Source organism: Sus scrofa, chromosome 3, assembly GCF_054392235.1.
Source record: "Sus scrofa isolate SSC_HxYL_T2T_F1_AM1 chromosome 3, Sscrofa_HxYL_maternal_Yorkshire_Landrace_v2.0, whole genome shotgun sequence".
NCBI classification, from domain to species: domain Eukaryota; kingdom Metazoa; phylum Chordata; class Mammalia; order Artiodactyla; family Suidae; genus Sus; species Sus scrofa.
The window spans coordinates 50505842-50532522 of record NC_139385.1 but is presented as its reverse complement, the minus strand read 5'-3'; positions in this window follow the sequence as shown (position 1 = coordinate 50532522).

Below are 26681 nucleotides of genomic sequence, written 5' to 3'. Positions count from 1 at the left end.
GTGCGGCCTGGCTCAGGATCGCAGCGCTTGCCTAGTTCTCACCTAGGCCTAGGCTCCCCTTAGGGCCAAGGAGCGTCTGGGCTGCCTATGGCTCCGTGGGCACTGGTGCTTGGCTGGTGGTGTCCGGAGCTGGAAACCAACTCCAAACGTCTTCCACTTCGCGGAGAAGTCTAAATTGGCCTAATGAAGCCCTGTGTGCAAGGGCCGTAGCAACCCATCCCTAGCCACCTCGGGAGGGCCCCACCTAGGGCCTAGCTCCGAAACGGCACCAAACGCGCTTGTAGGAGCTGCATTCTGCAAAGGGAAACTGGGCTCGGGGAACAAACCTCAGCCCCAATGCGGCTTGGCTCAGGATCGCAGCGCTTGCCTAGTTCTCACCTAGCCCTCGGCTCCCCTTATGGCCAAGGAGGGTCTGGGCTGCCTCTGGCTCCGTGGGCACTGCTGCTTGGCTGGTGGTCTCCTCAGCTGGAAACCAACTCCAAACGTCTTCCCCTTCGCGGAGAAGGCTGATTTGGCCTGAAGAAGCCCTTTGTGCACTGGCCCTAGCAACCCACCCCTAGCCAGCTCGGGAGGGCCCCACCTAGGGCCTAGCTCCGAAACGGTACCAAAGGCGCTTCTAGGAGCTGCATTCTGCAAAGGGAAACTGGGCTCGGGGAACAAACCTCAGCCCCAATGCGGCTTGGCTCAGGATCGCAGCGCTTGCCTAGTTCTCACCTAGGCCTAGGCTCCACATAGGGCCAAGGAGGGTCTGGGCTGCCTCTGGCTCCGTGGCCGCTGCTGCTTGGCTGGTGGTCTCCGCAGCTAGAAACCAACTCCAAACGTCTTCTCCTTCGCGGAGTAGTCTAAATTGGCCTAATGAAGCCCTGTGTGCACTGTCCCTAACAACCCACCCCTATCCAGCTCGGGAGGGACCCACCTAGGGCCTAGCTTGGAAACGGCACAAAACGCGCTTGTAGGAGCTGCATTCTGCAAAGGGAAACTGGGCTCGGGGAACAAACCTCAGCCCCAATGCGGCTTGGCTCAGGATCGCAGCGCTTGCCTAGTTCTCACCTAGCCCTCGGCTCCCCTTACGGCCAAGGAGGGTCTGGGCTGCCTCTGGCTCCGTGGGCACTGCTGCTTGGCTGGTGGTCTCTGCAGCTGGAAACCAACTCCAAACGTCTTCTCCTTCTCGGAGAAGTCTAAATTGGCCTAATGAAGCCCTGTGTGCACTGGTCCTAGCAACCCACCCCTAGCCAGCTCGGGAAGGCCCCACATAGGGCCTAGCTCGGAAATGGCACAAAACGCGCTTCTAGGAGCTGCATTCTGCAAAGGGAAAATGGGCTCGGTGAACAAACCTCAACACCAGTGCGGCCTGGCTCAGGATCGCAGCGCTTGCCTAGTTCTCACCTAGGCCTAGGCTCCCCTTAGGGCCAAGGAGGGTCTGGGCTGCCTCTGGCTCCGTGGGCACTGCTGCTTGGCTGGTGGTCTCCGCAGCTGGAAACCAACTCCAAACGTCATCTCCTTCGCGGAGAAGGCTGATGTGGCCTGAATAAGCCCACATGTGTGCACTGGCCCTTGCAACCCACCCCTACCCAGCTCGGGAGGGCCCCACGTAGTGCCTAGCTTGGTAACGGCACAAAACGCACTTCTAGGAGCTGCATTCTGCAAAGGGAAACTGGGCTCGGGGAACAAACCTCAGCCCCAATGCGGCTTGGCTCAGGATCGCAGCGCTTGCCTAGTTCTCACCTAGCCCTCGGCTCCCCTTATGGCCAAGGAGGGTCTGGGCTGCCTATGGCTCCGTGGGCACTGCTCCTTGGCTGGTGGTCTCCTCAGCTGGAAACCAACTCCAAACGTCTTCCCCTTCGCGGAGAAGGCTGATTTGGCCTGAAGAATCCCTTTGTGCACTGGCCCTAGCAACCCACCCCTAGCCAGCTCGGGAGGGCCCCACCTAGGGCCTAGCTCCGAAACGGTACCAAAGGCGCTTCTAGGAGCTGCATTCTGCAAAGGGAAACTGGGCTCGGGGAACAAACCTCAGCCCCAATGCGGCTTGGCTCAGGATCGCAGCGCTTGCCTAGTTCTCACCTAGGCCTAGGCTCCACATAGGGCCAAGGAGGGTCTGGGCTGCCTCTGGCTCCGTGGCCGCTGCTGCTTGGCTGGTGGTCTCCGCAGCTAGAAACCAACTCCAAACGTCTTCTCCTTCGCGGAGTAGTCTAAATTGGCCTAATGAAGCCCTGTGTGCACTGTCCCTAACAACCCACCCCTATCCAGCTCGGGAGGGACCCACCTAGGGCCTAGCTTGGAAACGGCACAAAACGCGCTTGTAGGAGCTGCATTCTGCAAAGGGAAACTGGGCTCGGGGAACAAACCTCAGCCCCACTGCGGCTTGGCTCAGAAACCCAGCGCTTGCCTAGTTCTCACCTAGCCCTCGGCTCCCCATAGGGCCAAGGAGGGTCTGGGCTGCCTCTGGCTCCGTGGGCACTGCTGCTTGGCTGGTGGTCTCTGCAGCTGGACACCAACTCCAAACGTCTTCTCCTTCGCGGAGAAGGCTGATGTGGCCTGAAAAAGCCCTTTGTGCAATGGCCCTAGCAACCCACCCATCGCCAGCTCCGGAGGGCCCCACCTAGGGCCTAGCTCCGTAACGGCACCAAACGCACTTGTAGGAGCTGCATTCTGCAAAGGGAAACTGGGCTCGGTGAACAAACCTCAACACCAGTGCGGCTATGCTCAGGATCGCAGCGCTTGCCTAGTTCTCACCTAGACCTCGGCTCCCCTTACGGCCAAGGAGGGTCTGGGCTGCCTCTGGCTCCGTGGGCACTGCTGCTTGGCTGGTGGTCTCTGCAGCTGGAAACCAACTCCAAACGTCTTCTCCTTCTCGGAGAAGTCTAAATTGGCCTAATGAAGCCCTGTGTGCACTGGTCCTAGCAACCCACCCCTAGCCAGCTCGGGAAGGCCCCACATAGGGCCTAGCTCGGAAATGGCACAAAACGCGCTTCTAGGAGCTGCATTCTGCAAAGGGAAAATGGGCTCGGTGAACAAACCTCAACACCAGTGCGGCCTGGCTCAGGATCGCAGCGCTTGCCTAGTTCTCACCTAGGCCTAGGCTCCCCTTAGGGCCAAGGAGGGTCTGGGCTGCCTCTGGCTCCGTGGGCACTGCTGCTTGGCTGGTGGTCTCCGCAGCTGGAAACCAACTCCAAACGTCATCTCCTTCGCGGAGAAGGCTGATGTGGCCTGAACAAGCCCTGTGTGCACTGGCCCTTGCAACCCACCCCTACCCAGCTCGGGAGGGCCCCACGTAGTGCCTAGCTTGGTAACGGCACAAAACGCACTTCTAGGAGCTGCATTCTGCAAAGGGAAACTGGGCTCGGGGAACAAACCTCAGCCCCAATGCGGCTTGGCTCAGGATCGCAGCGCTTGCCTAGTTCTCACCTAGCCCTCGGCTTCCCTTATGGCCAAGGAGGGTCTGGGCTGCCTCTGGCTCCGTGGGCACTGCTGCTTGGCTGGTGGTCTCCGCAGCTGGAAACCAACTCCAAACGTCTTCTCCTTCGCGGAGAAGGCTGATTTGGCCTTAAGAAGCCCTGTGTGCACTGGCCCTAGCCACCCACCCCTATCAAGCTCGGGAGGGCCCCACCTAGGGCCTAGCTCGGAAACGGCACAAAACGCGCTTGTAGGAGCTGCATTCTGCAAAGGGAAACTGGGCTCGGGGAACAAACCTCAGCCCCAATGCGGCTTGGCTCAGGATTGCAGCTCTTGCCTAGTTCTCACCTAGCCCTCGGCTCCCCTTAGGGCCAAGGAGGGTCTGGGCTGCCTCTGGCTCCGTGGGCACTGCTGCTTGGCTGGTGGTCTCCGCAGCTGGAAACCAACTCCAAACGTCTTCCCCTTCGCGGAGAAGGCTGATTTGGCCTGAAGAAGCCCTGTGTGCACTGGCCCTAGCAACCCACCCCTAGCCAGCTCGGGAGCGCCCCACCTAGGGCCTAGCTCGGAAACGGCACAAAACGCGTTTCTAGGAGCTGCATTCTGCAAAGGGAAACTGCGCTCGGGGAACAAACCTCAACACCAGTGCGGCCTGGCTCAGGATCACAGCGCTTGCCTAGTTCTCACCTAGGCCTAGGCTCCCCTTAGGGCCAAGGAGCGTCTGGGCTGCCTATGGCTCCGTGGGCACTGGTGCTTGGCTGGTGGTCTCCGGAGCTGGAAACGAACTCCAAACGTCTTCCACTTCGCGGAGAAGTCTAAATTGGCCTAATGAAGCCCTGTGTGCAAGGGCCGTAGCAACCCATCCCTAGCCAGCTCGGGAGGGCCCCACCTAGGGCCTAGCTCCGAAACGGCACCAAACGCGCTTGTAGGAGCTGCATTCTGCAAAGGGAAACTGGGCTCGGGGAACAAACCTCAGCCCCAATGCGGCTTGGCTCAGGATCGCAGCGCTTGCCTAGTTCTCACCTAGCCCTCGGCTCCCCTTATGGCCAAGGAGGGTCTGGGCTGCCTCTGGCTCCGTGGGCACTGCTGCTTGGCTGGTGGTCTCCTCAGCTGGAAAACAACTCCAAACGTCTTCCCCTTCGCGGAGAAGGCTGATTTGGCCTGAAGAAGCCCTTTGTGCACTGGCCCTAGCAACCCACCCCTAGCCAGCTCGGGAGGGCCCCACCTAGGGCCTAGCTCGGAAACGGCACAAAACGCGCTTCTAGGAGCTGCATTCTGCAAAGGGAAACTGCGCTCGGTGAACAAACCTCAACACCAGTGCGGCCTGGCTCAGGATCGCAGCGCTTGCCTAGTTCTCACCTAGGCCTAGGCTCCCCTTAGGGCCAAGGAGCGTCTGGGCTGCCTATGGCTCCGTGGGCACTGGTGCTTGGCTGGTGGTCTCCGGAGCTGGAAACCAACTCCAAACGTCTTCCACTTCGCGGAGAAGTCTAAATTGGCCTAATGAAGCCCTGTGTGCACTGGCCCTTGCAACCCACCCCTACCCAGCTCGGGAGGGCCCCACGTAGTGCCTAGCTTGGTAACGGCACAAAACGCACTTCTAGGAGCTGCATTCTGCAAAGGGAAACTGGGCTCGGGGAACAAACCTCAGCCCCAATGCGGCTTGGCTCAGGATCGCAGCGCTTGCCTAGTTCTCACCTAGCCCTCGGCTCCCCTTATGGCCAAGGAGGGTCTGGGCTGCCTCTGGCTCCGTGGGCACTGCTCCTTGGCTGGTGGTCTCCTCAGCTGGAAACCAACTCCAAACATCTTCCCCTTCGCGGAGAAGGCTGATTTGGCCTGAAGAATCCCTTTGTGCACTGGCCCTAGCAACCCACCCCTAGCCAGCTCGGGAGGGCCCCACCTAGGGCCTAGCTCCGAAACGGTACCAAAGGCGCTTCTAGGAGCTGCATTCTGCAAAGGGAAACTGGGCTCGGGGAACAAACCTCAGCCCCAATGCGGCTTGGCTCAGGATCGCAGCGCTTGCCTAGTTCTCACCTAGGCCTAGGCTCCACATAGGGCCAAGGAGGGTCTGGGCTGCCTCTGGCTCCGTGGCCGCTGCTGCTTGGCTGGTGGTCTCCGCAGCTAGAAACCAACTCCAAACGTCTTCTCCTTCGCGGAGTAGTCTAAATTGGCCTAATGAAGCCCTGTGTGCACTGTCCCTAACAACCCACCCCTATCCAGCTCGGGAGGGACCCACCTAGGGCCTAGCTTGGAAACGGCACAAAACGCGCTTGTAGGAGCTGCATTCTGCAAAGGGAAACTGGGCTCGGGGAACAAACCTCAGCCCCAATGCGGCTTGGCTCAGGATCGCAGCGCTTGCCTAGTTCTCACCTAGCCCTCGGCTCCCCTTACGGCCAAGGAGGGTCTGGGCTGCCTCTGGCTCCGTGGGCACTGCTGCTTGGCTGGTGGTCTCCGCAGCTGGAAACCAACTCCAAACGTCTTCTCCTTCGCAGAGAAGGCTGATTTGGCCTTAAGAAGCCCTGTGTGCACTGGCCCTAGCCACCCACCCCTATCAAGCTCGGAAGGGCCCCACCTAGGGCCTAGCTCGGAAACGGCACAAAACGCGCTTGTAGGAGCTGCATTCTGCAAAGGGAAACTGGGCTCGGGGAACAAACCTCAGCCCCAATGCGGCTTGGCTCAGGATTGCAGCTCTTGCCTAGTTCTCACCTAGCCCTCGGCTCCCCTTAGGGCCAAGGAGGGTCTGGGCTGCCTCTGGCTCCGTGGGCACTGCTGCTTGGCTGGTGGTCTCCGCAGCTGGAAACCAACTCCAAACGTCTTCCCCTTCGCGGAGAAGGCTGATTTGGCCTGAAGAAGCCCTTTGTGCACTGGCCCTAGCAACCCACCCCTAGCCAGCTCGGGAGCGCCCCACCTAGGGCCTAGCTCGGAAACGGCACAAAACGCGCTTCTAGGAGCTGCATTCTGCAAAGGGAAACTGCGCTCGGGGAACAAACCTCAACACCAGTGCGGCCTGGCTCAGGATCGCAGCGCTTGCCTAGTTCTCACCTAGGCCTAGGCTCCCCTTAGGGCCAAGGAGCGTCTGGGCTGCCTATGGCTCCGTGGGCACTGGTGCTTGGCTGGTGGTGTCCGGAGCTGGAAACCAACTCCAAACGTCTTCCACTTCGCGGAGAAGTCTAAATTGGCCTAATGAAGCCCTGTGTGCAAGGGCCGTAGCAACCCATCCCTAGCCACCTCGGGAGGGCCCCACCTAGGGCCTAGCTCCGAAACGGCACCAAACGCGCTTGTAGGAGCTGCATTCTGCAAAGGGAAACTGGGCTCGGGGAACAAACCTCAGCCCCAATGCGGCTTGGCTCAGGATCGCAGCGCTTGCCTAGTTCTCACCTAGCCCTCGGCTCCCCTTATGGCCAAGGAGGGTCTGGGCTGCCTCTGGCTCCGTGGGCACTGCTGCTTGGCTGGTGGTCTCCTCAGCTGGAAACCAACTCCAAACGTCTTCCCCTTCGCGGAGAAGGCTGATTTGGCCTGAAGAAGCCCTTTGTGCACTGGCCCTAGCAACCCACCCCTAGCCAGCTCGGGAGGGCCCCACCTAGGGCCTAGCTCCGAAACGGTACCAAAGGCGCTTCTAGGAGCTGCATTCTGCAAAGGGAAACTGGGCTCGGGGAACAAACCTCAGCCCCAATGCGGCTTGGCTCAGGATCGCAGCGCTTGCCTAGTTCTCACCTAGGCCTAGGCTCCACATAGGGCCAAGGAGGGTCTGGGCTGCCTCTGGCTCCGTGGCCGCTGCTGCTTGGCTGGTGGTCTCCGCAGCTAGAAACCAACTCCAAACGTCTTCTCCTTCGCGGAGTAGTCTAAATTGGCCTAATGAAGCCCTGTGTGCACTGTCCCTAACAACCCACCCCTATCCAGCTCGGGAGGGACCCACCTAGGGCCTAGCTTGGAAACGGCACAAAACGCGCTTGTAGGAGCTGCATTCTGCAAAGGGAAACTGGGCTCGGGGAACAAACCTCAGCCCCAATGCGGCTTGGCTCAGGATCGCAGCGCTTGCCTAGTTCTCACCTAGCCCTCGGCTCCCCTTACGGCCAAGGAGGGTCTGGGCTGCCTCTGGCTCCGTGGGCACTGCTGCTTGGCTGGTGGTCTCTGCAGCTGGAAACCAACTCCAAACGTCTTCTCCTTCTCGGAGAAGTCTAAATTGGCCTAATGAAGCCCTGTGTGCACTGGTCCTAGCAACCCACCCCTAGCCAGCTCGGGAAGGCCCCACATAGGGCCTAGCTCGGAAATGGCACAAAACGCGCTTCTAGGAGCTGCATTCTGCAAAGGGAAAATGGGCTCGGTGAACAAACCTCAACACCAGTGCGGCCTGGCTCAGGATCGCAGCGCTTGCCTAGTTCTCACCTAGGCCTAGGCTCCCCTTAGGGCCAAGGAGGGTCTGGGCTGCCTCTGGCTCCGTGGGCACTGCTGCTTGGCTGGTGGTCTCCGCAGCTGGAAACCAACTCCAAACGTCATCTCCTTCGCGGAGAAGGCTGATGTGGCCTGAATAAGCCCACATGTGTGCACTGGCCCTTGCAACCCACCCCTACCCAGCTCGGGAGGGCCCCACGTAGTGCCTAGCTTGGTAACGGCACAAAACGCACTTCTAGGAGCTGCATTCTGCAAAGGGAAACTGGGCTCGGGGAACAAACCTCAGCCCCAATGCGGCTTGGCTCAGGATCGCAGCGCTTGCCTAGTTCTCACCTAGCCCTCGGCTCCCCTTATGGCCAAGGAGGGTCTGGGCTGCCTATGGCTCCGTGGGCACTGCTCCTTGGCTGGTGGTCTCCTCAGCTGGAAACCAACTCCAAACGTCTTCCCCTTCGCGGAGAAGGCTGATTTGGCCTGAAGAATCCCTTTGTGCACTGGCCCTAGCAACCCACCCCTAGCCAGCTCGGGAGGGCCCCACCTAGGGCCTAGCTCCGAAACGGTACCAAAGGCGCTTCTAGGAGCTGCATTCTGCAAAGGGAAACTGGGCTCGGGGAACAAACCTCAGCCCCAATGCGGCTTGGCTCAGGATCGCAGCGCTTGCCTAGTTCTCACCTAGGCCTAGGCTCCACATAGGGCCAAGGAGGGTCTGGGCTGCCTCTGGCTCCGTGGCCGCTGCTGCTTGGCTGGTGGTCTCCGCAGCTAGAAACCAACTCCAAACGTCTTCTCCTTCGCGGAGTAGTCTAAATTGGCCTAATGAAGCCCTGTGTGCACTGTCCCTAACAACCCACCCCTATCCAGCTCGGGAGGGACCCACCTAGGGCCTAGCTTGGAAACGGCACAAAACGCGCTTGTAGGAGCTGCATTCTGCAAAGGGAAACTGGGCTCGGGGAACAAACCTCAGCCCCACTGCGGCTTGGCTCAGAAACCCAGCGCTTGCCTAGTTCTCACCTAGCCCTCGGCTCCCCATAGGGCCAAGGAGGGTCTGGGCTGCCTCTGGCTCCGTGGGCACTGCTGCTTGGCTGGTGGTCTCTGCAGCTGGACACCAACTCCAAACGTCTTCTCCTTCGCGGAGAAGGCTGATGTGGCCTGAAAAAGCCCTTTGTGCAATGGCCCTAGCAACCCACCCATCGCCAGCTCCGGAGGGCCCCACCTAGGGCCTAGCTCCGTAACGGCACCAAACGCACTTGTAGGAGCTGCATTCTGCAAAGGGAAACTGGGCTCGGTGAACAAACCTCAACACCAGTGCGGCTATGCTCAGGATCGCAGCGCTTGCCTAGTTCTCACCTAGACCTCGGCTCCCCTTACGGCCAAGGAGGGTCTGGGCTGCCTCTGGCTCCGTGGGCACTGCTGCTTGGCTGGTGGTCTCTGCAGCTGGAAACCAACTCCAAACGTCTTCTCCTTCTCGGAGAAGTCTAAATTGGCCTAATGAAGCCCTGTGTGCACTGGTCCTAGCAACCCACCCCTAGCCAGCTCGGGAAGGCCCCACATAGGGCCTAGCTCGGAAATGGCACAAAACGCGCTTCTAGGAGCTGCATTCTGCAAAGGGAAAATGGGCTCGGTGAACAAACCTCAACACCAGTGCGGCCTGGCTCAGGATCGCAGCGCTTGCCTAGTTCTCACCTAGGCCTAGGCTCCCCTTAGGGCCAAGGAGGGTCTGGGCTGCCTCTGGCTCCGTGGGCACTGCTGCTTGGCTGGTGGTCTCCGCAGCTGGAAACCAACTCCAAACGTCATCTCCTTCGCGGAGAAGGCTGATGTGGCCTGAACAAGCCCTGTGTGCACTGGCCCTTGCAACCCACCCCTACCCAGCTCGGGAGGGCCCCACGTAGTGCCTAGCTTGGTAACGGCACAAAACGCACTTCTAGGAGCTGCATTCTGCAAAGGGAAACTGGGCTCGGGGAACAAACCTCAGCCCCAATGCGGCTTGGCTCAGGATCGCAGCGCTTGCCTAGTTCTCACCTAGCCCTCGGCTTCCCTTATGGCCAAGGAGGGTCTGGGCTGCCTCTGGCTCCGTGGGCACTGCTGCTTGGCTGGTGGTCTCCGCAGCTGGAAACCAACTCCAAACGTCTTCTCCTTCGCGGAGAAGGCTGATTTGGCCTTAAGAAGCCCTGTGTGCACTGGCCCTAGCCACCCACCCCTATCAAGCTCGGGAGGGCCCCACCTAGGGCCTAGCTCGGAAACGGCACAAAACGCGCTTGTAGGAGCTGCATTCTGCAAAGGGAAACTGGGCTCGGGGAACAAACCTCAGCCCCAATGCGGCTTGGCTCAGGATTGCAGCTCTTGCCTAGTTCTCACCTAGCCCTCGGCTCCCCTTAGGGCCAAGGAGGGTCTGGGCTGCCTCTGGCTCCGTGGGCACTGCTGCTTGGCTGGTGGTCTCCGCAGCTGGAAACCAACTCCAAACGTCTTCCCCTTCGCGGAGAAGGCTGATTTGGCCTGAAGAAGCCCTGTGTGCACTGGCCCTAGCAACCCACCCCTAGCCAGCTCGGGAGCGCCCCACCTAGGGCCTAGCTCGGAAACGGCACAAAACGCGTTTCTAGGAGCTGCATTCTGCAAAGGGAAACTGCGCTCGGGGAACAAACCTCAACACCAGTGCGGCCTGGCTCAGGATCGCAGCGCTTGCCTAGTTCTCACCTAGGCCTAGGCTCCCCTTAGGGCCAAGGAGCGTCTGGGCTGCCTATGGCTCCGTGGGCACTGGTGCTTGGCTGGTGGTCTCCGGAGCTGGAAACCAACTCCAAACGTCTTCCACTTCGCGGAGAAGTCTAAATTGGCCTAATGAAGCCCTGTGTGCAAGGGCCGTAGCAACCCATCCCTAGCCAGCTCGGGAGGGCCCCACCTAGGGCCTAGCTCCGAAACGGCACCAAACGCGCTTGTAGGAGCTGCATTCTGCAAAGGGAAACTGGGCTCGGGGAACAAACCTCAGCCCCAATGCGGCTTGGCTCAGGATCGCAGCGCTTGCCTAGTTCTCACCTAGCCCTCGGCTCCCCTTATGGCCAAGGAGGGTCTGGGCTGCCTCTGGCTCCGTGGGCACTGCTGCTTGGCTGGTGGTCTCCTCAGCTGGAAAACAACTCCAAACGTCTTCCCCTTCGCGGAGAAGGCTGATTTGGCCTGAAGAAGCCCTTTGTGCACTGGCCCTAGCAACCCACCCCTAGCCAGCTCGGGAGGGCCCCACCTAGGGCCTAGCTCGGAAACGGCACAAAACGCGCTTCTAGGAGCTGCATTCTGCAAAGGGAAACTGCGCTCGGTGAACAAACCTCAACACCAGTGCGGCCTGGCTCAGGATCGCAGCGCTTGCCTAGTTCTCACCTAGGCCTAGGCTCCCCTTAGGGCCAAGGAGCGTCTGGGCTGCCTATGGCTCCGTGGGCACTGGTGCTTGGCTGGTGGTCTCCGGAGCTGGAAACCAACTCCAAACGTCTTCCACTTCGCGGAGAAGTCTAAATTGGCCTAATGAAGCCCTGTGTGCACTGGCCCTTGCAACCCACCCCTACCCAGCTCGGGAGGGCCCCACGTAGTGCCTAGCTTGGTAACGGCACAAAACGCACTTCTAGGAGCTGCATTCTGCAAAGGGAAACTGGGCTCGGGGAACAAACCTCAGCCCCAATGCGGCTTGGCTCAGGATCGCAGCGCTTGCCTAGTTCTCACCTAGCCCTCGGCTCCCCTTATGGCCAAGGAGGGTCTGGGCTGCCTCTGGCTCCGTGGGCACTGCTCCTTGGCTGGTGGTCTCCTCAGCTGGAAACCAACTCCAAACATCTTCCCCTTCGCGGAGAAGGCTGATTTGGCCTGAAGAATCCCTTTGTGCACTGGCCCTAGCAACCCACCCCTAGCCAGCTCGGGAGGGCCCCACCTAGGGCCTAGCTCCGAAACGGTACCAAAGGCGCTTCTAGGAGCTGCATTCTGCAAAGGGAAACTGGGCTCGGGGAACAAACCTCAGCCCCAATGCGGCTTGGCTCAGGATCGCAGCGCTTGCCTAGTTCTCACCTAGGCCTAGGCTCCACATAGGGCCAAGGAGGGTCTGGGCTGCCTCTGGCTCCGTGGCCGCTGCTGCTTGGCTGGTGGTCTCCGCAGCTAGAAACCAACTCCAAACGTCTTCTCCTTCGCGGAGTAGTCTAAATTGGCCTAATGAAGCCCTGTGTGCACTGTCCCTAACAACCCACCCCTATCCAGCTCGGGAGGGACCCACCTAGGGCCTAGCTTGGAAACGGCACAAAACGCGCTTGTAGGAGCTGCATTCTGCAAAGGGAAACTGGGCTCGGGGAACAAACCTCAGCCCCACTGCGGCTTGGCTCAGAAACCCAGCGCTTGCCTAGTTCTCACCTAGCCCTCGGCTCCCCATAGGGCCAAGGAGGGTCTGGGCTGCCTCTGGCTCCGTGGGCACTGCTGCTTGGCTGGTGGTCTCTGCAGCTGGACACCAACTCCAAACGTCTTCTCCTTCGCGGAGAAGGCTGATGTGGCCTGAAGAAGCCCTTTGTGCAATGGCCCTTGCAACCCACCCATCGCCAGCTCCGGAGGGCCCCACCTAGGGCCTAGCTCCGTAACGGCACCAAACGCACTTGTAGGAGCTGCATTCTGCAAAGGGAAACTGGGCTCGGTGAACAAACCTCAACACCAGTGCGGCTATGCTCAGGATCGCAGCGCTTGCCTAGTTCTCACCTAGCCCTCGGCTCCCCTTACGGCCAAAGAGGGTCTGGGCTGCCTCTGGCTCCGTGGGCACTGCTGCTTGGCTGGTGGTCTCTGAAGCTGGAAACCAACTCCAAACGTCTTCTCCTTCTCGGAGAAGTCTAAATTGGCCTAATGAAGCCCTGTGTGCACTGGTCCTATCAACCCACCCCTAGCCAGCTCGGGAAGGCCCCACATAGGGCCTAGCTCGGAAATGGCACAAAACGCGCTTCTAGGAGCTGCATTCTGCAAAGGGAAAATGGGCTCGGTGAACAAACCTCAACACCAGTGCGGCCTGGCTCAGGATCGCAGCGCTTGGCTAGTTCTCACATAGGTCTAGGCTCCCCTTAGGGCCAAGGAGGGTCTGGGCTGCCTCTGGCTCCGTGGGCACTGCTGCTTGGCTGGTGGTCTCCGCAGCTGGAAACCAACTCCAAACGTCATCTCCTTCGCGGAGAAGGCTGATGTGGCCTGAATAAGCCCTGTGTGCACAGGCCCTTGCAACCCACCCCTACCCAGCTCGGGAGGGCCCCACGTAGTGCCTAGCTTGGTAACGGCACAAAACGCACTTCTAGGAGCTGCATTCTGCAAAGGGAAACTGGGCTCGGGGAACAAACCTCAGCCCCACTGCGGCTTGGCTCAGAAACCCAGCGCTTGCCTAGTTCTCACCTAGCCCTCGGCTCCCCATAGGGCCAAGGAGGGTCTGGGCTGCCTCTGGCTCCGTGGGCACTGCTGCTTGGCTGGTGGTCTCTGCAGCTGGACACCAACTCCAAACGTCTTCTCCTTCGCGGAGAAGGCTGATGTGGCCTGAAAAAGCCCTTTGTGCAATGGCCCTAGCAACCCACCCATCGCCAGCTCCGGAGGGCCCCACCTAGGGCCTAGCTCCGTAACGGCACCAAACGCACTTGTAGGAGCTGCATTCTGCAAAGGGAAACTGGGCTCGGTGAACAAACCTCAACACCAGTGCGGCTATGCTCAGGATCGCAGCGCTTGCCTAGTTCTCACCTAGACCTCGGCTCCCCTTACGGCCAAGGAGGGTCTGGGCTGCCTCTGGCTCCGTGGGCACTGCTACTTGGCTGGTGGTCTCCGCAGCTGGAAACCAACTCCAAACGTCTTCCCCTTCGCGGAGAAGGCTGATTTGGCCTGAAGAAGCCCTGTGTGCACTGGCCCTAGCCACCCACCCCTATCAAGCTCGGGAGGGCCCCACCTAGGGCCTAGCTCGGAAACGGCACAAAACGCGCTTTTAGGAGCTGCATTCTGCAAAGGGAAACTGGGCTCGGGGAACAAACCTCAGCCCCAATGCGGCTTGGCTCAGGATTGCAGCTCTTGCCTAGTTCTCACCTAGCCCTCGGCTCCCCTTAGGGCCAAGGAGGGTCTGGGCTGCCTCTGGCTCCGTGGGCACTGCTACTTGGCTGGTGGTCTCCGCAGCTGGAAACCAACTCCAAACGTCTTCCCCTTCGCGGAGAAGGCTGATTTGGCCTGAAGAAGCCCTGTGTGCACTGGCCCTAGCAACCCACCCCTAGCCAGCTCGGGAGCGCCCCACCTAGGGCCTAGCTCGGAAACGGCACAAAACGCGTTTCTAGGAGCTGCATTCTGCAAAGGGAAACTGCGCTCGGGGAACAAACCTCAACACCAGTGCGGCCTGGCTCAGGATCGCAGCGCTTGCCTAGTTCTCACCTAGGCCTAGGCTCCCCTTAGGGCCAAGGAGCGTCTGGGCTGCCTATGGCTCCGTGGGCACTGGTGCTTGGCTGGTGGTCTCCGGAGCTGGAAACGAACTCCAAACGTCTTCCACTTCGCGGAGAAGTCTAAATTGGCCTAATGAAGCCCTGTGTGCAAGGGCCGTAGCAACCCATCCCTAGCCAGCTCGGGAGGGCCCCACCTAGGGCCTAGCTCCGAAACGGCACCAAACGCGCTTGTAGGAGCTGCATTCTGCAAAGGGAAACTGGGCTCGGGGAACAAACCTCAGCCCCAATGCGGCTTGGCTCAGGATCGCAGCGCTTGCCTAGTTCTCACCTAGCCCTCGGCTCCCCTTATGGCCAAGGAGGGTCTGGGCTGCCTCTGGCTCCGTGGGCACTGCTGCTTGGCTGGTGGTCTCCTCAGCTGGAAAACAACTCCAAACGTCTTCCCCTTCGCGGAGAAGGCTGATTTGGCCTGAAGAAGCCCTTTGTGCACTGGCCCTAGCAACCCACCCCTAGCCAGCTCGGGAGGGCCCCACCTAGGGCCTAGCTCGGAAACGGCACAAAACGCGCTTCTAGGAGCTGCATTCTGCAAAGGGAAACTGCGCTCGGTGAACAAACCTCAACACCAGTGCGGCCTGGCTCAGGATCGCAGCGCTTGCCTAGTTCTCACCTAGGCCTAGGCTCCCCTTAGGGCCAAGGAGCGTCTGGGCTGCCTATGGCTCCGTGGGCACTGGTGCTTGGCTGGTGGTCTCCGGAGCTGGAAACCAACTCCAAACGTCTTCCACTTCGCGGAGAAGTCTAAATTGGCCTAATGAAGCCCTGTGTGCAAGGGCCGTAGCAACCCATCCCTAGCCACCTCGGGAGGGCCCCACCTAGGGCCTAGCTCCGAAACGGCACCAAACGCGCTTGTAGGAGCTGCATTCTGCAAAGGGAAACTGGGCTCGGGGAACAAACCTCAGCCCCAATGCGGCTTGGCTCAGGATCGCAGCGCTTGCCTAGTTCTCACCTAGCCCTCGGCTCCCCTTATGGCCAAGGAGGGTCTGGGCTGCCTCTGGCTCCGTGGGCACTGCTCCTTGGCTGGTGGTCTCCTCAGCTGGAAACCAACTCCAAACGTCTTCCCCTTCGCGGAGAAGGCTGATTTGGCCTGAAGAAGCCCTTTGTGCACTGGCCCTAGCAACCCACCCCTAGCCAGCTCGGGAGGGCCCCACCTAGGGCCTAGCTCCGAAACGGTACCAAAGGCGCTTCTAGGAGCTGCATTCTGCAAAGGGAAACTGGGCTCGGGGAACAAACCTCAGCCCCAATGCGGCTTGGCTCAGGATCGCAGCGCTTGCCTAGTTCTCACCTAGGCCTAGTCTCCACATAGGGCCAAGGAGGGTCTGGGCTGCCTCTGGCTCCGTGGCCGCTGCTGCTTGGCTGGTGGTCTCCGCAGCTAGAAACCAACTCCAAACGTCTTCTCCTTCGCGGAGTAGTCTAAATTGGCCTAATGAAGCCCTGTGTGCACTGTCCCTAACAACCCACCCCTATCCAGCTCGGGAGGGACCCACCTAGGGCCTAGCTTGGAAACGGCACAAAACGCGCTTGTAGGAGCTGCATTCTGCAAAGGGAAACTGGGCTCGGGGAACAAACCTCAGCCCCACTGCGGCTTGGCTCAGAAACCCAGCGCTTGCCTAGTTCTCACCTAGCCCTCGGCTCCCCATAGGGCCAAGGAGGGTCTGGGCTGCCTCTGGCTCCGTGGGCACTGCTGCTTGGCTGGTGGTCTCTGCAGCTGGACACCAACTCCAAACGTCTTCTCCTTCGCGGAGAAGGCTGATGTGGCCTGAAGAAGCCCTTTGTGCAATGGCCCTTGCAACCCACCCATCGCCAGCTCCGGAGGGCCCCACCTAGGGCCTAGCTCCGTAACGGCACCAAACGCACTTGTAGGAGCTGCATTCTGCAAAGGGAAACTGGGCTCGGTGAACAAACCTCAACACCAGTGCGGCTATGCTCAGGATCGCAGCGCTTGCCTAGTTCTCACCTAGCCCTCGGCTCCCCTTACGGCCAAGGAGGGTCTGGGCTGCCTCTGGCTCCGTGGGCACTGCTGCTTGGCTGGTGGTCTCTGCAGCTGGAAACCAACTCCAAACGTCTTCTCCTTCTCGGAGAAGTCTAAATTGGCCTAATGAAGCCCTGTGTGCACTGGTCCTAGCAACCCACCCCTAGCCAGCTCGGGAAGGCCCCACATAGGGCCTAGCTCGGAAATGGCACAAAACGCGCTTCTAGGAGCTGCATTCTGCAAAGGGAAAATGGGCTCGGTGAACAAACCTCAACACCAGTGCGGCCTGGCTCAGGATCGCAGCGCTTGGCTAGTTCTCACATAGGTCTAGGCTCCCCTTAGGGCCAAGGAGGGTCTGGGCTGCCTCTGGCTCCGTGGGCACTGCTGCTTGGCTGGTGGTCTCCGCAGCTGGAAACCAACTCCAAACGTCATCTCCTTCGCGGAGAAGGCTGATGTGGCCTGAATAAGCCCTGTGTGCACAGGCCCTTGCAACCCACCCCTACCCAGCTCGGGAGGGCCCCACGTAGTGCCTAGCTTGGTAACGGCACAAAACGCACTTCTAGGAGCTGCATTCTGCAAAGGGAAACTGGGCTCGGGGAACAAACCTCAGCCCCACTGCGGCTTGGCTCAGAAACCCAGCGCTTGCCTAGTTCTCACCTAGCCCTCGGCTCCCCATAGGGCCAAGGAGGGTCTGGGCTGCCTCTGGCTCCGTGGGCACTGCTGCTTGGCTGGTGGTCTCTGCAGCTGGACACCAACTCCAAACGTCTTCTCCTTCGCGGAGAAGGCTGATGTGGCCTGAAGAAGCCCTTTGTGCAATGGCCCTAGCAACCCACCCATCGCCAGCTCCGGAGGGCCCCACCTAGGGCCTAGCTCCGTAACGGCACCAAACGCACTTGTAGGAGCTGCATTCTGCAAAGGGAAACTGGGCTCGGTGAACAAACCTCAACACCAGTGCGGCTATGCTCAGGATCGCAGCGCTTGCCTAGTTCTCACCTAGCCCTCGGCTCCCCTTTCGGCCAAGGAGGGTCTGGGCTGCCTCTGGCTCCGTGGGCACTGCTGCTTGGCTGGTGGTCTCTGCAGCTGGAAACCAACTCCAAACGTCTTCTCCTTCTCGGAGAAGTCTAAATTGGCCTAATGAAGCCCTGTGTGCACTGGTCCTAGCAACCCACCCCTAGCCAGCTCGGGAAGGCCCCACATAGGGCCTAGCTCGGAAATGGCACAAAACGCGCTTCTAGGAGCTGCATTCTGCAAAGGGAAAATGGGCTCGGTGAACAAACCTCAACACCAGTGCGGCCTGGCTCAGGATCGCAGCGCTTGCCTAGTTCTCACCTAGGCCTAGGCTCCCCTTAGGGCCAAGGAGGGTCTGGGCTGCCTCTGGCTCCGTGGGCACTGCTGCTTGGCTGGTGGTCTCCGCAGCTGGAAACCAACTCCAAACGTCATCTCCTTCGCGGAGAAGGCTGATGTGGCCTGAACAAGCCCTGTGTGCACTGGCCCTTGCAACCCACCCCTACCCAGCTCGGGAGGGCCCCACGTAGTGCCTAGCTTGGTAACGGCACAAAACGCACTTCTAGGAGCTGCATTCTGCAAAGGGAAACTGGGCTCGGGGAACAAACCTCAGCCCCAATGCGGCTTGGCTCAGGATCGCAGCGCTTGCCTAGTTCTCACCTAGCCCTCGGCTTCCCTTATGGCCAAGGAGGGTCTGGGCTGCCTCTGGCTCCGTGGCCGCTGCTGCTTGGCTGGTGGTCTCCGCAGCTGGAAACCAACTCCAAACGTCTTCTCCTTCGCGGAGAAGGCTGATTTGGCCTTAAGAAGCCCTGTGTGCACTGGCCCTAGCCACCCACCCCTATCAAGCTCGGGAGGGCCCCACCTAGGGCCTAGCTCGGAAACGGCACAAAACGCGCTTGTAGGAGCTGCATTCTGCAAAGGGAAACTGGGCTCGGGGAACAAACCTCAGCCCCAATGCGGCTTGGCTCAGGATTGCAGCTCTTGCCTAGTTCTCACCTAGCCCTCGGCTCCCCTTAGGGCCAAGGAGGGTCTGGGCTGCCTCTGGCTCCGTGGGCACTGCTGCTTGGCTGGTGGTCTCCGCAGCTGGAAACCAACTCCAAACGTCTTCCCCTTCGCGGAGAAGGCTGATTTGGCCTGAAGAAGCCCTGTGTGCACTGGCCCTAGCAACCCACCCCTAGCCAGCTCGGGAGCGCCCCACCTAGGGCCTAGCTCGGAAACGGCACAAAACGCGCTTCTAGGAGCTGCATTCTGCAAAGGGAAACTGCGCTCGGGGAACAAACCTCAACACCAGTGCGGCCTGGCTCAGGATCGCAGCGCTTGCCTAGTTCTCACCTAGGCCTAGGCTCCCCTTAGGGCCAAGGAGCGTCTGGGCTGCCTATGGCTCCGTGGGCACTGGTGCTTGGCTGGTGGTCTCCGGAGCTGGAAACGAACTCCAAACGTCTTCCACTTCGCGGAGAAGTCTAAATTGGCCTAATGAAGCCCTGTGTGCAAGGGCCGTAGCAACCCATCCCTAGCCAGCTCGGGAGGGCCCCACCTAGGGCCTAGCTCCGAAACGGCACCAAACGCGCTTGTAGGAGCTGCATTCTGCAAAGGGAAACTGGGCTCGGGGAACAAACCTCAGCCCCAATGCGGCTTGGCTCAGGATCGCAGCGCTTGCCTAGTTCTCACCTAGCCCTCGGCTCCCCTTATGGCCAAGGAGGGTCTGGGCTGCCTCTGGCTCCGTGGGCACTGCTGCTTGGCTGGTGGTCTCCTCAGCTGGAAAACAACTCCAAACGTCTTCCCCTTCGCGGAGAAGGCTGATTTGGCCTGAAGAAGCCCTTTGTGCACTGGCCCTAGCAACCCACCCCTAGCCAGCTCGGGAGGGCCCCACCTAGGGCCTAGCTCGGAAACGGCACAAAACGCGCTTCTAGGAGCTGCATTCTGCAAAGGGAAACTGCGCTCGGTGAACAAACCTCAACACCAGTGCGGCCTGGCTCAGGATCGCAGCGCTTGCCTAGTTCTCACCTAGGCCTAGGCTCCCCTTAGGGCCAAGGAGCGTCTGGGCTGCCTATGGCTCCGTGGGCACTGGTGCTTGGCTGGTGGTCTCCGGAGCTGGAAACCAACTCCAAACGTCTTCCACTTCGCGGAGAAGTCTAAATTGGCCTAATGAAGCCCTGTGTGCAAGGGCCGTAGCAACCCATCCCTAGCCACCTCGGGAGGGCCCCACCTAGGGCCTAGCTCCGAAACGGCACCAAACGCGCTTGTAGGAGCTGCATTCTGCAAAGGGAAACTGGGCTCGGGGAACAAACCTCAGCCCCAATGCGGCTTGGCTCAGGATCGCAGCGCTTGCCTAGTTCTCACCTAGCCCTCGGCTCCCCTTATGGCCAAGGAGGGTCTGGGCTGCCTCTGGCTCCGTGGGCACTGCTCCTTGGCTGGTGGTCTCCTCAGCTGGAAACCAACTCCAAACGTCTTCCCCTTCGCGGAGAAGGCTGATTTGGCCTGAAGAAGCCCTTTGTGCACTGGCCCTAGCAACCCACCCCTAGCCAGCTCGGGAGGGCCCCACCTAGGGCCTAGCTCCGAAACGGTACCAAAGGCGCTTCTAGGAGCTGCATTCTGCAAAGGGAAACTGGGCTCGGGGAACAAACCTCAGCCCCAATGCGGCTTGGCTCAGGATCGCAGCGCTTGCCTAGTTCTCACCTAGGCCTAGTCTCCACATAGGGCCAAGGAGGGTCTGGGCTGCCTCTGGCTCCGTGGCCGCTGCTGCTTGGCTGGTGGTCTCCGCAGCTAGAAACCAACTCCAAACGTCTTCTCCTTCGCGGAGTAGTCTAAATTGGCCTAATGAAGCCCTGTGTGCACTGTCCCTAACAACCCACCCCTATCCAGCTCGGGAGGGACCCACCTAGGGCCTAGCTTGGAAACGGCACAAAACGCGCTTGTAGGAGCTGCATTCTGCAAAGGGAAACTGGGCTCGGGGAACAAACCTCAGCCCCACTGCGGCTTGGCTCAGAAACCCAGCGCTTGCCTAGTTCTCACCTAGCCCTCGGCTCCCCATAGGGCCAAGGAGGGTCTGGGCTGCCTCTGGCTCCGTGGGCACTGCTGCTTGGCTGGTGGTCTCTGCAGCTGGACACCAACTCCAAACGTCTTCTCCTTCGCGGAGAAGGCTGATGTGGCCTGAAGAAGCCCTTTGTGCAATGGCCCTTGAAACCCACCCATCGCCAGCTCCGGAGGGCCCCACCTAGGGCCTAGCTCCGTAACGGCACCAAACGCACTTGTAGGAGCTGCATTCTGCAAAGGGAAACTGGGCTCGGTGAACAAACCTCAACACCAGTGCGGCTATGCTCAGGATCGCAGCGCTTGCCTAGTTCTCACCTAGCCCTCGGCTCCCCTTACGGCCAAGGAGGGTCTGGGCTGCCTCTGGCTCCGTGGGCACTGCTGCTTGGCTGGTGGTCTCTGCAGCTGGAAACCAACTCCAAACGTCTTCTCCTTCTCGGAGAAGTCTAAATTGGCCTAATGAAGCCCTGTGTGCACTGGTCCTAGCAACCCACCCCTAGCCAGCTCGGGAAGGCCCCACATAGGGCCTAGCTCGGAAATGGCACAAAACGCGCTTCTAGGAGCTGCATTCTGCAAAGGGAAAATGGGCTCGGTGAACAAACCTCAACACCAGTGCGGCCTGGCTCAGGATCGCAGCGCTTGGCTAGTTCTCACATAGGTCTAGGCTCCCCTTAGGGCCAAGGAGGGTCTGGGCTGCCTCTGGCTCCGTGGGCACTGCTGCTTGGCTGGTGGTCTCCGCAGCTGGAAACCAACTCCAAACGTCATCTCCTTCGCGGAGAAGGCTGATGTGGCCTGAATAAGCCCTGTGTGCACAGGCCCTTGCAACCCACCCCTACCCAGCTCGGGAGGGCCCCACGTAGTGCCTAGCTTGGTAACGGCACAAAACGCACTTCTAGGAGCTGCATTCTGCAAAGGGAAACTGGGCTCGGGGAACAAACCTCAGCCCCACTGCGGCTTGGCTCAGAAACCCAGCGCTTGCCTAGTTCTCACCTAGCCCTCGGCTCCCCATAGGGCCAAGGAGGGTCTGGGCTGCCTCTGGCTCCGTGGGCACTGCTGCTTGGCTGGTGGTCTCTGCAGCTGGACACCAACTCCAAACGTCTTCTCCTTCGCGGAGAAGGCTGATGTGGCCTGAAGAAGCCCTTTGTGCAATGGCCCTAGCAACCCACCCATCGTCAGCTCCGGAGGGCCCCACCTAGGGCCTAGCTCCGTAACGGCACCAAACGCACTTGTAGGAGCTGCATTCTGCAAAGGGAAACTGGGCTCGGTGAACAAACCTCAACACCAGTGCGGCTATGCTCAGGATCGCAGCGCTTGCCTAGTTCTCACCTAGCCCTCGGCTCCCCTTACGGCCAAGGAGGGTCTGGGCTGCCTCTGGCTCCGTGGGCACTGCTGCTTGGCTGGTGGTCTCTGCAGCTGGAAACCAACTCCAAACGTCTTCTCCTTCTCGGAGAAGTCTAAATTGGCCTAATGAAGCCCTGTGTGCACTGGTCCTAGCAACCCACCCCTAGCCAGCTCGGGAAGGCCCCACATAGGGCCTAGCTCGGAAATGGCACAAAACGCGCTTCTAGGAGCTGCATTCTGCAAAGGGAAAATGGGCTCGGTGAACAAACCTCAACACCAGTGCGGCCTGGCTCAGGATCGCAGCGCTTGCCTAGTTCTCACCTAGGCCTAGGCTCCCCTTAGGGCCAAGGAGGGTCTGGGCTGCCTCTGGCTCCGTGGGCACTGCTGCTTGGCTGGTGGTCTCCGCAGCTGGAAACCAACTCCAAACGTCATCTCCTTCGCGGAGAAGGCTGATGTGGCCTGAACAAGCCCTGTGTGCACTGGCCCTTGCAACCCACCCCTACCCAGCTCGGGAGGGCCCCACGTAGTGCCTAGCTCGGTAACGGCACAAAACGCACTTCTAGGAGCTGCATTCTGCAAAGGGAAACTGGGCTCGGGGAACAAACCTCAGCCCCAATGCGGCTTGGCTCAGGATCGCAGCGCTTGCCTAGTTCTCACCTAGCCCTCGGCTTCCCTTATGGCCAAGGAGGGTCTGGGCTGCCTCTGGCTCCGTGGGCACTGCTGCTTGGCTGGTGGTCTCCGCAGCTGGAAACCAACTCCAAACGTCTTCTCCTTCGCGGAGAAGGCTGATTTGGCCTTAAGAAGCCCTGTGTGCACTGGCCCTAGCCACCCACCCCTATCAAGCTCGGGAGGGCCCCACCTAGGGCCTAGCTCGGAAACGGCACAAAACGCGCTTTTAGGAGCTGCATTCTGCAAAGGGAAACTGGGCTCGGGGAACAAACCTCAGCCCCAATGCGGCTTGGCTCAGGATTGCAGCTCTTGCCTAGTTCTCACCTAGCCCTCGGCTCCCCTTAGGGCCAAGGAGGGTCTGGGCTGCCTCTGGCTCCGTGGGCACTGCTGCTTGGCTGGTGGTCTCCGCAGCTGGAAACCAACTCCAAACGTCATCTCCTTCGCGGAGAAGGCTGATGTGGCCTGAATAAGCCCTGTGTGCACAGGCCCTTGCAACCCACCCCTACCCAGCTCGGGAGGGCCCCACGTAGTGCCTAGCTTGGTAACGGCACAAAACGCACTTCTAGGAGCTGCATTCTGCAAAGGGAAACTGGGCTCGGGGAACAAACCTCAGCCCCACTGCGGCTTGGCTCAGAAACCCAGCGCTTGCCTAGTTCTCACCTAGCCCTCGGCTCCCCATAGGGCCAAGGAGGGTCTGGGCTGCCTCTGGCTCCGTGGGCACTGCTGCTTGGCTGGTGGTCTCTGCAGCTGGACACCAACTCCAAACGTCTTCTCCTTCGCGGAGAAGGCTGATGTGGCCTGAAGAAGCCCTTTGTGCAATGGCCCTAGCAACCCACCCATCGTCAGCTCCGGAGGGCCCCACCTAGGGCCTAGCTCCGTAACGGCACCAAACGCACTTGTAGGAGCTGCATTCTGCAAAGGGAAACTGGGCTCGGTGAACAAACCTCAACACCAGTGCGGCTATGCTCAGGATCGCAGCGCTTGCCTAGTTCTCACCTAGACCTCGGCTCCCCTTACGGCCAAGGAGGGTCTGGGCTGCCTCTGGCTCCGTGGGCACTGCTGCTTGGCTGGTGGTCTCTGCAGCTGGAAACCAACTCCAAACGTCTTCTCCTTCTCGGAGAAGTCTAAATTGGCCTAATGAAGCCCTGTGTGCACTGGTCCTAGCAACCCACCCCTAGCCAGCTCGGGAAGGCCCCACATAGGGCCTAGCTCGGAAATGGCACAAAACGCGCTTCTAGGAGCTGCATTCTGCAAAGGGAAAATGGGCTCGGTGAACAAACCTCAACACCAGTGCGGCCTGGCTCAGGATCGCAGCGCTTGCCTAGTTCTCACCTAGGCCTAGGCTCCCCTTAGGGCCAAGGAGGGTCTGGGCTGCCTCTGGCTCCGTGGGCACTGCTGCTTGGCTGGTGGTCTCCGCAGCTGGAAACCAACTCCAAACGTCATCTCCTTCGCGGAGAAGGCTGATGTGGCCTGAACAAGCCCTGTGTGCACTGGCCCTTGCAACCCACCCCTACCCAGCTCGGGAGGGCCCCACGTAGTGCCTAGCTTGGTAACGGCACAAAACGCACTTCTAGGAGCTGCATTCTGCAAAGGGAAACTGGGCTCGGGGAACAAACCTCAGCCCCAATGCGGCTTGGCTCAGGATCGCAGCGCTTGCCTAGTTCTCACCTAGCCCTCGGCTTCCCTTATGGCCAAGGAGGGTCTGGGCTGCCTCTGGCTCCGTGGGCACTGCTGCTTGGCTGGTGGTCTCCGCAGCTGGAAACCAACTCCAAACGTCTTCTCCTTCGCGGAGAAGGCTGATTTGGCCTTAAGAAGCCCTGTGTGCACTGGCCCTAGCCACCCACCCCTATCAAGCTCGGGAGGGCCCCACCTAGGGCCTAGCTCGGAAACGGCACAAAACGCGCTTTTAGGAGCTGCATTCTGCAAAGGGAAACTGGGCTCGGGGAACAAACCTCAGCCCCAATGCGGCTTGGCTCAGGATTGCAGCTCTTGCCTAGTTCTCACCTAGCCCTCGGCTCCCCTTAGGGCCAAGGAGGGTCTGGGCTGCCTCTGGCTCCGTGGGCACTGCTGCTTGGCTGGTGGTCTCCGCAGCTGGAAACCAACTCCAAACGTCTTCCCCTTCGCGGAGAAGGCTGATTTGGCCTGAAGAAGCCCTGTGTGCACTGGCCCTAGCAACCCACCCCTAGCCAGCTCGGGAGCGCCCCACCTAGGGCCTAGCTCGGAAACGGCACAAAACGCGCTTCTAGGAGCTGCATTCTGCAAAGGGAAACTGCGCTCGGGGAACAAACCTCAACACCAGTGCGGCCTGGCTCAGGATCGCAGCGCTTGCCTAGTTCTCACCTAGGCCTAGGCTCCCCTTAGGGCCAAGGAGCGTCTGGGCTGCCTATGGCTCCGTGGGCACTGGTGCTTGGCTGGTGGTCTCCGGAGCTGGAAACGAACTCCAAACGTCTTCCACTTCGCGGAGAAGTCTAAATTGGCCTAATGAAGCCCTGTGTGCAAGGGCCGTAGCAACCCATCCCTAGCCAGCTCGGGAGGGCCCCACCTAGGGCCTAGCTCCGAAACGGCACCAAACGCGCTTGTAGGAGCTGCATTCTGCAAAGGGAAACTGGGCTCGGGGAACAAACCTCAGCCCCAATGCGGCTTGGCTCAGGATCGCAGCGCTTGCCTAGTTCTCACCTAGCCCTCGGCTCCCCTTATGGCCAAGGAGGGTCTGGGCTGCCTCTGGCTCCGTGGGCACTGCTGCTTGGCTGGTGGTCTCCTCAGCTGGAAAACAACTCCAAACGTCTTCCCCTTCGCGGAGAAGGCTGATTTGGCCTGAAGAAGCCCTTTGTGCACTGGCCCTAGCAACCCACCCCTAGCCAGCTCGGGAGGGCCCCACCTAGGGCCTAGCTCGGAAACGGCACAAAACGCGCTTCTAGGAGCTGCATTCTGCAAAGGGAAACTGCGCTCGGTGAACAAACCTCAACACCAGTGCGGCCTGGCTCAGGATCGCAGCGCTTGCCTAGTTCTCACCTAGGCCTAGGCTCCCCTTAGGGCCAAGGAGCGTCTGGGCTGCCTATGGCTCCGTGGGCACTGGTGCTTGGCTGGTGGTCTCCGGAGCTGGAAACCAACTACAAACGTCTTCCACTTTGCGGAGAAGTCTAAATTGGCCTAATGAAGCCCTGTGTGCAAGGGCCGTAGCAACCCATCCCTAGCCACCTCGGGAGGGCCCCACCTAGGGCCTAGCTCCGAAACGGCACCAAACGCGCTTGTAGGAGCTGCATTCTGCAAAGGGAAACTGGGCTCGGGGAACAAACCTCAGCCCCAATGCGGCTTGGCTCAGGATCGCAGCGCTTGCCTAGTTCTCACCTAGCCCTCGGCTCCCCTTATGGCCAAGGAGGGTCTGGGCTGCCTCTGGCTCCGTGGGCACTGCTGCTTGGCTGGTGGTCTCCTCAGCTGGAAACCAACTCCAAACGTCTTCCCCTTCGCGGAGAAGGCTGATTTGGCCTGAAGAAGCCCTTTGTGCACTGGCCCTAGCAACCCACCCCTAGCCAGCTCGGGAGGGCCCCACCTAGGGCCTAGCTCCGAAACGGTACCAAAGGCGCTTCTAGGAGCTGCATTCTGCAAAGGGAAACTGGGCTCGGGGAACAAACCTCAGCCCCAATGCGGCTTGGCTCAGGATCGCAGCGCTTGCCTAGTTCTCACCTAGGCCTAGTCTCCACATAGGGCCAAGGAGGGTTTGGGCTGCCTCTGGCTCCGTGGCCGCTGCTGCTTGGCTGGTGGTCTCCGCAGCTAGAAACCAACTCCAAACGTCTTCTCCTTCGCGGAGTAGTCTAAATTGGCCTAATGAAGCCCTGTGTGCACTGTCCCTAACAACCCACCCCTATCCAGCTCGGGAGGGACCCACCTAGGGCCTAGCTCCGAAACGGCACAAAACGCGCTTGTAGGAGCTGCATTCTGCAAAGGGAAACTGGGCTCGGGGAACAAACCTCAGCCCCAATGCGGCTTGGCTCAGAAACCCAGCGCTTGCCTAGTTCTCACCTAGCCCTCGGCTCCCCATAGGGCCAAGGAGGCTCTGGTCTGCCTCTGGCTCCGTGGGCACTGCTGCTTGGCTGGTGGTCTCTGCAGCTGGAAACCAACTCCAAACGTCTTCTCCTTCGCGGAGAAGGTTGATGTGGCCTGAAGAAGCCCTTTGTGCAATGGCCCTAGCAACCCACCCATCGCCAGCTCCGGAGGGCCCCACCTAGGGCCTAGCTCCGTAACGGCAGAAAGCGCGCTTGTAGGAGCTGCATTCTGCAAAGGGAAACTGGGCTCGGTGAACAAACCTCAACACCAGTGCGGCTATGCTCAGGATCGCAGCGCTTGCCTAGTTCTCACCTAGCCCTCGGCTCCCCTTACGGCCAAGGAGGGTCTGGGCTGCCTCTGGCTCCGTGGGCACTGCTGCTTGGCTGGTGGTCTCTGCAGCT